This window comes from Taeniopygia guttata, chromosome 2, assembly GCF_048771995.1.
Source record: "Taeniopygia guttata chromosome 2, bTaeGut7.mat, whole genome shotgun sequence".
Taxonomy (NCBI): domain Eukaryota; kingdom Metazoa; phylum Chordata; class Aves; order Passeriformes; family Estrildidae; genus Taeniopygia; species Taeniopygia guttata.
In genome coordinates this window covers 125327129-125339099 of record NC_133026.1, presented here as the reverse complement: position 1 = coordinate 125339099, position 11971 = coordinate 125327129, and positions in this window count along the sequence as shown.

Below are 11971 nucleotides of genomic sequence, written 5' to 3'. Positions count from 1 at the left end.
CCCTCAGGTTCAGTTATTTCTTCTGGAGGCAGCAGATGGCACTTTTCAGCCACTACTTGGCTGTTTCTCAGAGCAGACCTCACATCAGAAAAAAAACCCCACATTTCTTATAGAAAACAAGAGTTAATATAATTATGAAAGTTCTTGACAAACAGGAGGTTTAGAAGAAAATTCCTCTGTACTTTACTTTCAAATTGACCCATGACAGTAGACTGAGGCCTGGAAATAATACAATAGCTTTATTTCTGGATATTTTTTTTCTCACAGAAAAGCTGAAAGCTGAAAAAGGTCCCCCGAAACACAAATAAAACATCCACTTAATCGGCTTTCATTAAGAAAATTGTTTCATTATTTAAATCTCACCAGATTTATTGTATTCTATCTATGACAGTGATTCCGCAAAGGAAACCTGCTGATGTTGATTTGTTACCAGGGCATTAATCTAGAAAATCACTTTAAAATATGGGATAGCAGAGCAAGTATTTATGTCATGAAAAGAATAACAGTGACATGTTACTAGCTATTTGAAAACAGTTTAGGGGAAAAACAAAAGAAAAAGAAAGGGGGAGAAAGGTATATTTGTTCCTAGTTGTAATTACCAGTGTGTGGAGATGTTGAGTCAATAACAAACTCCTGGGGGTTAAAAAAAGGAGGGAATGTTAAATGTCAGATTTTATTTTTAGGATGTCAGGGATACCATATTTTCAGAATATTCAGTTGCTGAAAGTGAGTAGCTTGGATCTAAATGTGTTCTCTTTATGTACGCATGTTTAAATACCTGTTAAAAATATATTCCTTGTGCAGGTGATGGTAAGAAGCATTGGTTTCGAAATCCTTTCTGTTTCATTGGAAGATGTATTCTCTATTTTATTTAGGTTAATTAGATAATTCCCTAAATACTTTGCCATAGAGAACTGGTTATTCCTGTGAGCACATTAGAAATATTCTCTGAGCTGCAATATTTTGTAAAGGATAACTCCAAGGTAAAGTCAAACAGACTTAAAGGTTTGCTCTGTTTCTTTCAGGCTCATCCTGCTTCCACAGGATATCTTTGTATAGAATATCCGGCACTCTGTTGGGAAACTGACTTTGTAGTGCAACCAGTGATGGTGTTTCATCTCAGAGAGTAGTTATTTCCTGAATGGAACTTGCAAAACTATTGAGAGAGCTACCACTCCACGCTTCCCTGCACAGCCAGATTGTTATCACTGTCACACTTCTGCCATGATTTCCCTGTGACTCAAGAACCAGCAGCTAAATATGACTCAAATTATTTTGCCACAGGGTCACTGAGGACTGTCTCTCACAAGCTACTTTTGGAAATCATTTTCTTTGTTAACATTCCTTTAAGAGGGGGAAAAATTCTCCACCCAAATGTATACTAAGCAAGGCAATGTTTTACTGCAATGTCAGGGTAAGGTAACTGTGGTCACTTCAGCTTGGTGCTGCCATGCCTAGGTTCAGTTCTAACCAGCTCAGTTGGGTACACACTGTGAATTCTGTGCCAGTATTTACCCCACAGTGAGTATCATGTAGACAGAGACATCATATCTCTGAGATACCATGAAATAACCCTCCAGCTGGTACACAGTAAACAATTTGCAGTGATATATCAATCCCCAGGATCACAGAGTTCCATGTTAGTTTTGATATTTGACTCATTTCAGAACTTTTTTAACAAACTAAGCATTTATCAGTGAATTTGATTTTATTTCACGAGGCTTTTCTCCAGTAGGAAAATTTGAAATAATGAGTGCATTAAAAACATTGTGACAAAAAATCTTGCATTTTTCATAGAGAAAACACAGCATATCTGAAGTGTTTCTTGTCCTGGTGAGACAGGCAGCTTCCATAGATGAATCTAGGTAGAAAATGTCACTATTCCAATCAAATTTAAAATCCCAGAGGAAGGTTATTGCTCCAATGGTACATGTTAACCACCCCATCTCCAGCCTTTCGACCACACTTCAAGGTTCCACTGAAGATCATTATTTTTTCCCCTTTCTCCTCTTGGATCTTCTCTTTAACTCCATTGTTCTCTACAGATTTCAGTACCTTCTCTTTCAGATTGTCTAGGTCATTAACATAACCCAGTAAAATTCAGTGCAGGGATTTTTTCCAGTCTGTGCTTAACTGAATATTGCAGTTTTGTTCTGAAGTGTACCTGTTTGTTTGGTTGGGGTTTTTTCTCCCAATTACATCTGTTTTCTAAAAGAAAGATACTTTCCTTCTAGTCATGCTTTGCTATTGTAATCACAAAAATCTTTGATTTTTAGTAGAATAACAGAGCCACTAATGAAAATTTTATCATTATTCTTAGCATGCCAGTCTTTATTAACACTATACTTTTTGTTCTTGAGGATTTGCTGTGTTGCCACATGTTATTTAAAGAGCATAGAGAAAAAACTTTCTTAAGAAATATTTTTACACACATAATTTCAGTTAAAGTTCTAAAGCTGTGTGAAATAGTCAATAATTTGGTTCTGTAGAAATGGTCAAATTTAAAGATCAAAGAAATAATAATTATCTGCCCCTTTAAACTGTGGCTTATTTTGCATCTCTCTGCAAGTTGTAGGTACTTAGATTCAAACATCATCAACCCTCCCCCCCCCCCCCCCCCCATTAAACCTAGAGAAAATATAGGTCAAATTCTGTTTTCTGAAAGCAGAATGTTGGTGTGGATCTCAGGTTTCTCAAGTTTTGTGGGACTTTGACTTTTCTTAGGAACAATAAGTATAAAATATGTCTGTGTTTTCTGCAGATTTAGCTGTAGCTCTTCCTGGTGAAAGAAGAGACTTTGGAAAGGACTGCAAGCAGCAGAGTGGAGATCTCTGTATTAGGATGCATTTTGCACTTTGATATGAGAGGTTTTCCAGAAGTTTGTCTGTCAGGGCTAGCACCCAGCTGCTGCTCAGCCAGCCAGCCCTTCCTGCTCCCACTGCAAAGCTGCACTGTGTCAGCTCTCTGCAAAATCCATCATGCTAATTTGTAACATTGTATGAATGCTCTGTAGTTACCAGAACCCTCTCCTATGTTTCAGCTTTTCTCTCTTCATAGCCGAGGAAATATCTCAATTCTTTTCATCCTCACATTAGATCATTCTTAAAAGTGCTGAACACTTCTCATTACACTTATTGGACCGTTTCCAGAGAAGGAGGAGGAAAAAGTGAGTGAGCAAATGTGAAAGTAAAGCACAACCCAAGGAACAAGTTGTGATTGTTACCCTTTACCAAAGTTCACTGGAGCCAAAACAGGGTATATAATAAACGTTTATGGGAATTTTGTTTGTTCTTCTGTTCTTACCACACTCTTCAGCATATGTGAGCCTAAGCCATGGACTTTGGAACAAGAACTGAGCATCCCTCACTGCATACACTAGTTGTGTGCCATGAGGCATTCTTTGAGGTGGTGCATACAAATATCTTCTTTGGCATATGCCAAAAGAGTTTATAACCTGTTTCTCCATTATTCAAATCCATCACCTATGAATTAGTGATTGTATTTGGGCAAAGTCTCTGATACCTGATATGGGAAATTTTTAAATTTTCTTTTGTGGAAATATTCCTAGTCATCTGCAATTACTTTCCAATAGGAAGACTGAACACAGAAATTATTCTATTCAGATCCACTGTACAGTCCTTACTTCCTCCTTTCCAATCTTTCTTCCTATGCCTCTTGTCTTTTTCTCTTATTTTTAAGTAAAAGAAACCTGGCAATGAACTATAGCTACCTTTGAATTTTTAATACAACTTATAAAAAATTATCAATATGATTACAGCTGTGGACATACAGTAGGTTTTCACCACTGTTTTTATATCTCTTCTATCTGGATATATGAAAATACATAAACCAGGAAAAAATGCTGTTCGGTACCTTCTGGACTGCAGTATTGAAGAATCTGTCTGTAGGGATATATCTGAAGCATTGTAAGCAATCTGAACTTTAATTTTCTAAGGTTAGTGGTGAATATTAACACTAAAAGTAACAAAACCAATTTTTACTGGATTCAAGGCCTGGGAGAAGCTGACACATTTCTTCAAAGGCTTCAGATATTGTACTGATATTTCACTTCTTCCAGAGAAATTGTGCATTGATTTAACCAATTTAAACTGAATTTTTGTGACTACATGCAATATTTCAATTATTCTGGCAGTTAATTTTATGGGGCACAGTGCAAATATATGTATATATATATATATATGTATATATATATATATTTATAGATATACATGTGTATATTTTTAATATATAATGTAGGTGTAAGAGCTGTACTGCTGAAATGAATGTCTACAGCATTCTGCTGGTAGGTGGTCACTGTTGACATACTGTAGTGAGAAGGCAAGGAGTAAATAATAGAAATGCATTTTAATTGTATCTATTAAGTTCTAGAGACAATTGCACATTTAATTTAAGCCAAAAACTTCATCATTGCTAAGAGAGCATTTTGTATGCTTTCACTAGGAAAAAAAAAAAAAAAAAAAAAGCAGGGTGCCTTGCTGGACTCTTGCAGTTTAGAAAATTATCTGAGTATGCATTTGGCATCCAGCACTCCTCAGGTTTGGCTGGGCAATGCTGATGATTTCACCATGAGGTAGACTGGAGAACATGGGAATAAAGCACAGCCTGTTGCAGCATTTTTGAGAGAAAGAGGACATGAGTTATGAGATTTGAGCTACTCCAGTCTAGGCCTCAGATTTGGGCCTTGTGGGCCTTCAAGCCTCTGACGCAGTTAGAAATTCAGAGCTTGTGGCGCAGATAAAAATGTCTTAAGGTGTGATGGGGACCACTGGGTTATTTGGGTGTGAATTAGTATAGGTTTTATAGTGTAAGGTGTAGGCCGTTTTAAGGAAAAGGTAAACAATGTTAGCCTACCAATCAGAGTGTCTTTGTTTTTGTAAACTATGTGGAAGCTTATATAAACTACCACCTTATCTTGAATAAAGGGAGAACGCTTGATTAACCACATTGGTTCGGACCTGCGTTTGTCTTGTCCAGCTTTCCATGTTTCTGAGATTCCCTGGCTTTTACAGCCCCAGCTAGATCAGCTGCTAGGGCAGGCAACAATTTACAAGTTACAAGTCCTCTAGACATGGATTAGGAAAACAAGCCTGATGATCCAAGTGACCTTCAGGCTGCACCTATGAGTGTGAATATGATTGATGGTGTGCATGTGTTCCCTGTTAGCGTTTCTTTAAACCCTTGTTGAATAATAGTTACATAAAGGAGATCTGTGCAAGTTCACTTAGAACTGTAATTATAATTAGAAGACCACATGCAAAACTTTTTGAGAATTATCTCTGGTTTCTATCATTTAAGTGACAACTGGTTTTGCCAATTACAACTTAACCAGATTAATATTCCATTAGAGAGAAAATCACACATCTTAGTCAAGTGATAGAAAGACTAGAAGGCGACCTGCCCTTGCAATAATGTCGTCAAACTAGCTATTTTTGTTCTAGTGAGTTTGACGTCTGCCTTTGGATTTGTGTTTTAACCTAGACACTTATTCTCACTAAATTTTCACTCTTTATGAAATACTCTCAAATCTTTGCTAACACTGTATTTCTTTCTCACTGAGGCTGGAGTTTTTGCAATGGAGACAATTTTAATAAATACAGCAAAAATAATTTCAACTTGTTGAAGAGAGTGTTAGAGCAATGAATGGGTACATTAACTAATAACTCAGTCTATTGCAACTCTATAGTATAGTGAAATTTGCAACTGAACTGGACAAGGAAGAGAATAGAAAGATTCTATATTAGATTATTCTAGAAAGGGCTTTCCGGGCTCAGTATTTTTAGGCTGCTCTTTCAGCACTTTTTTGAAAATGTTTGAGAAAAGACTTCTTGGAGGGAATCTGTTGGAAGGCCTCTGAAAATTAAGATCAACAAACAGTGCAAAATGCAAACAGACAGAAGTACAAAGTTGTCTTCTGAAATGACAAATAAAATATGTTGTTTGTGGCAAGTTGTACTAATTTCCCTTTTGTTGAACAATAGAGAATACTTGTCCTGGCATCTGGTTTCTTCCTTCCATTGGCAGTGGTAAAGAGGGAAAAGCCATACCTGGACCCTGTACTATCACCTGCTAGACACTATGGAACTTCATCTTAGAACTGTATTTTTGATAATTACTGTATTTGAACAGGATGGAGTCCTTTACATGATGATAAACCAAAATAGCAGATTTTCATCAGTGGAAAGCAGCCTATTTTACAAAGTTAGAGATGTTTGTCAGTGGACTCTGTGAGGTTATTGTTATGATATTTCCAAGTTTTGTTCTTGGAAACTGCCCTAAAGACCCACATAACACCAAAAAGAACCTTATTTTTTGTGGAATTGTTGTTAGTTTGGATTATTTTATTTTAAATAGTCTTTTTCTTATTCTCAGACACACCACTTTTCGTTTTGTGCTTAACCCTGAGGTTTAAATATGTTCTAAAGCATTTTATATCCTTCCCCCTCCCCTTCAGACACACATACACACCCATTCTGGTAATTCACAGTGCTATTTCCCAACTTTTATAGGCTTTATAGATAAATGAATCAAAGGCCATTGAAGTCTAGTCATTCAGCAAGGCAGGTCAAGAATCCATCTCATCCTGCTACATTCTAGCAAATTTAGTACACTTAAAGTCCAGTTGCAATTAGGAATTTCTTAGCTTGCAAAAACCCTACAATGACAATTTTACAAATGCAATTACAAAGTGGTATCACTAGTAGGCAGAGGCTGAGTCTTTCAAGATTGTTGGTAAACCCAAGAGATTGTAAGATTGTGGTAGCCTTTTAGAATTTTCTTCCCTAACCAAAAATTTTAGAGTTTTCAGATGGGCTTGGGCAGAAGGAATTAAGACTGAGCTTTGAAGAGAAGGAAAAAAATGGCAGAACACAGCCATGTCATCTCATATTGCTTATAATTCATTAACAAAGCTTTTGAAGAGTAATGAGATCCTTGCCTAGCACTGGTTTTGATGAGAATCTGATAGGACATAAAGCTATCAAAGTCAGGCTTCTTTATACATCACAGTTCATTGGGCAACTTAAAAGCTTCAGTAAAACAAAGCACATGCAGCCCTCTGTTCTGGTGTTCTGCACAAGATAAATTTCCTATAGTCTCTGCAGAAATAATGGCTTATTATAACAGCCATTCACTGTTAGTGCTATTATAACAGCTATTCACATCTAGTCACTGGACAATACTGTAGCTAAAGCAAAATGAAAAATGTTTTATTTGTGGAGAGGAAACTTAACAATCAGCTTTGTCAAGTCAGCCAGTTCAGAGCCTTATTAAAGGAAAGTGTGTGCGCAACAAAAGGTTCATCTCTCACACATTGATCCTGAGGATGTGTACGTGCTTGTCCTGACGGGAAGCTGAAAGTCTAGGAATCATGTGAAGCATGGCATTGCTTTTACTTAAGTGGATTAAAATAAAATCTAAAAATAAACAATTTCCAGAACATCTAGAACACAGAGCAGATGTTTGAATTCAGACCACAATATGGTACATGCAGATTGCAATTAATTGGCACGTACTTAAAGGCCCAAACACCTCCTAAAAAAATTTTGGTTTTTTTATAATTAAACTGTTGGAAAAAATGTGATATAGGTTAATAGATGTGTTGTCTGTTTATGACACATGAGAAGTCACCGGAGAAACTGGGAGTTAGTAATTCTGTTATCTGTGGTGATTACAGAGCTGAGCACCTGAGCTGTGGTGGCTCACAGCTGCAGGAGTCTTATAGAGGTCAGAGTGAGATAATCAATTCACATGATTAAAAGGGAAAGAGGCCAAACGGATGCATTTGGTGCTTTGTAACTTTCAGACCTGCAGAGAGCTCCAACCGACAGCACCAGGTGAGTAATGAGGTGAGAAAGGTTGAACAGAAGTGTGTGCAAAGATGAAGTGCATGTGCAGGTGTTGGGCTAGGTATTGAATAATGTTCTGTTAGGTTTAGGAGGATCATACATCAGTCTGAGGATATCCAGAATAGATAAATAGGCATTGCAATACAGATGAGCTTGGGAGCACCTTGTGCTTTCACTGTTTAGGAAACTGCCCAGAAAGAAGATCAGCGCTCCAATACAAAGCTGGCTCACACAGCGTGAGTGCAGTTGGATCCTGTAGACCTTGCCTTGGGTCTGTTACTTATACCCTATGTGACCATATAACCTATTGTCTTCTGTGTTCTTCTTGAAACTAATTTTTTTTTTGTGACCCCAGCAGGAATAAAAAAAAAGAAAAAAAACAAACCACAAGCCACCAAACAAAAAAAAAAAAAAAAACCAAAACAAAAAACCCCTAATCTTTTGGTGAATAAAATCTGGGAAAACTAACTTAAATGTGGTGTTCCAGAAAAGTGAGAAAACTGCATATACTTGGGCTCTGCTGGTCAGGTTTCAGTATTGTTTGTCTTTAAATCCCACAATACTTATTAAAAAGTCATTCAGAACTGCAAAGTCTAATTTTTCTGTCTTATATGCATTTGGAATCCAGAGAGTCTCAGACAACTTTAAAGACTTTAATTACATTTAAGACATTAAAGAATGTTGGGTTTTAAAATTAATTTACTTTTGTGCTACTCTATCATGGTTTTGTGCAGGTTTGAACAAAAGTGTTACATCAAAGTATTTGCCACTGCTGGTGGTAACTACAATCCTTTAATCTGGTACCTCTGAACATCAAAGTATGTGCCATTGCAGCCAGAAGGGAATAACTCATTTCTGAATTGATGGCAATATTAGGCATAAGACAGAGAAATAAAAGGCTTTTTTTATTATCTGCACCATTCTTTTAAAGCAATTTTTTTTTTGCATTTAAAGTCCTCAGTCATTCTGGAATCTTTTGACTATGTTCAGAGTCTATAGTACTGCCCTTGTAGTTTTACCACTAGTTTAACAAATGATAGAGTTTCCACAACAACTATTATCTTCTAGTTTGATATCATCAGTTATATTCCAATGATACTGTTTTGCATTCCAGAAGGTATCATTTACATACTCTTCTATTGGAGGAAAGAACAAATATAAAATACAGAAAAGTCACTAAAATAGTAACAGACTACATCTTCTGGTAATCTCCCGGAAAGTCTGAGAAGAAAAGGTTAGATCAAAAGAACCAGGAGACCAAATTACCCGTTACCCTTTCCCCTTTCTCTAGGGTGAACTAATCTCTACAGGTCAAGGTTCAGCACAGTGCTTCAGCAGGAAGGAGCTGGTGATGGAGTGATAAGGCAGTCAAAGTGTGAGATCTGAGCCTGCTAAGAAACCTGTGCTCGTAAATACAAACATCTAACAGAATGAAAATAAATTATCTATGTGCTCTTCAACATCACCAACACAAAGCAGTGTTAAAAGTCTTTCCTGTACTACTCCCTTAGCTAGGTCTGCTTCTGCCTTACATTTTGTGATTATATTGACAGGAATTAACCATCTGTAGTGAATATACTACCAGAAAAAAAGCTCAGTCTCTGTTGAAATCATTGAGTCAGTCACAATTTTCAGCAAAGGAATGACCATAGAGAAAAACATTTAAATGTCAAATTATATATAGATATAGGCATAACAGAGAGAAACCTTAAATGCAGCATTTTAAACACAGGTCATCAAGCCAGATAAAGCCTGTAACTTGTATATGTCTCAAAGGAGACCTTGAAATTCTGGGCATCATCAGTTATATTAAACTATAAAACATAACAGACTAGAAAATTAAGATTATATTTTAACATTTAAACTGAAATATATAATCAGTTAAATGAAAGGACAGATACATATCACACAGATTAGTTCAGTTTGAACATGAGCTTTTATTTAGAAACAAGTAACTGCTTTACTGTGTGATATACCTAAAGAAGGCCTCCCGTTCGGGTATACACTGATTTTATCTAATGCATAAACACACCCTTGCCTCCTGCCTGCCCTTCTCAGCTTCATTCTCTCTACCTGAGCAATGCTGGGACTCTGCCATGGGATCACATCATGAACCCAACAATCCCTGGTCACACAAGAAAACCGGAGACTTTAATAACCAGAAAACAAATGCCATGAAATTCCATACTTTTCTATTGCCTTCTGAATTCCCTTCAAAAGCAAGAGAATATGTTAGGAAATAATATATTTTTATTTGACATATGAGAAGACAAATCTGGGGTTAAGAAGTCAGTCTAAGGTAAGCATCATAGAGATAACATTTGAACTAATTTTTTGAGTGAGATGAACAGAAATTAGGTGGAAACAAGTGATTAATATTGGACCCCCTTCAAAGAGGGGCAGAGGTTGTAGAACTTTTTGGGAGTAGAAGGGAGAAATGTGTCATTGAGAGTGAGGGAAGACTTGATGCCATAAAACACTTTCGTCACCCTAGCTGTCATGCTGCTGTGGATGGAGTTGAGTTTTGACCCTGCTGCAGAACTGTAGAGATTTTGGTCAGAGTAGTTTCAGTGGCCTATGGGAGACCACTTTCTGCTTTTGCATAGGAGTTCAGAAACTGCCCAAAACACAAGAGTGAGAGAAGTATCACCAATGATACCCAGCCACTTCACTAAGTTCTAAATATAAGTGTATTTGTGCTTTTGTTTCACGTGTCAAAAGAGCAATACACAACTTTCTACAAAAAACAAAACAAAAAAACTAGCCTAAAGTTAATTCATACCCTTGCAGAAACACTCCATAGTCAAAGTCTCCCCTCCTCAGTATGACTTTACTCCAGTACTACCATATAACTACAATTTGCCAAGGAGTTAATTCCTTTCTAGTCCAGGTCTAACCTCATTGGCAGGTCAGAACAGAAACCACTTCAAACAGTACAGAGGTTTAAATGACAGCAGAAACATTCTTGGATTTTGGATTAGCAATCACATGAGCAGGAGAACAGGAATTTGCAAGAGGGGTTGGTTTTTGGAGGATTATATTGGAATATTATAAAGCAGGTTGCAGGGTAGATTTGGGCTGTAGCATACAGCAGTAGAGTTCAGTGTGTTACCTTTAGGATAAGAATGGACCGAGATTAGCTTTGACTGACAGGGAAGAGGCAGGGCTCAGATCTCAATTGTGATGACACCAGGTTTGAAAACAGTTGTGGGATGAGGTAAATGGGAAGAGGCAGGCACAGACAAAAAAGCATGAGCATAGAACCCAAAGTCAAGTGTTCAAGTTCACTCTGACACAGTACACCGACTTCTGCTTTCTTCTGTGATCTTCACTTACCTTGCTGAGGTATCATACAAGCCCTGGTGCTCTCCAGTACTCTCTCTTCTAACAGTGCTTCAGGAATCTGGATGATTTATAGTCCTTGTCATGCCAAGAAAGGCATGAAAATTTTTCTGTTAGAAAATACAGACCTAAAACTTTATAGATCTAAAACTGGCAGCAGGGATGAACATCTGCAAAAGATTCAGGAAAATCCTTTTCACATACTGCAAAATGTTTTATGTCTTTCTGATTTACTTGGAGTATAAGTACTAAGTTAAGGTCTTAGAAAAGTGTGATTTTTGGTTCTCTGTTTCCATTAGAATATATTCACTGAATGATTTTAAAAGGCAAAGAACTTATAAAATGAATACTTGGTTGCTATTTCTCCATAATTTGGTAGTCTTGAATACCTTTCTTCATATTGAAGAACAAACCTGATTTGTTATCTTGATTGCACTGTATGAGTTTTTAGTCCTTACCTTTTTTCTCTATTTAGACTTCGATGTTTTCACTACTGCCACATGATTCCTACATTATTTCATGAATGCAAAATCCATAAATATCTGTATGTATAATTAACTGTAAAGATGAGACCTCGCTGATTTGACAATATATTGTTCTTTTAGATCAGGGCTGGGATCCTAGAAGCCTAAGCAAGGTAAATATATGAAAATGAGGATATGAAGCAGAGCAAAGCTCTGTAAACAGAGACAGGCACAGACTAATACTCTTATAAATACTGTGACATTTATTCTGTATTGAATTACTTGTTTATTTTATGTAGT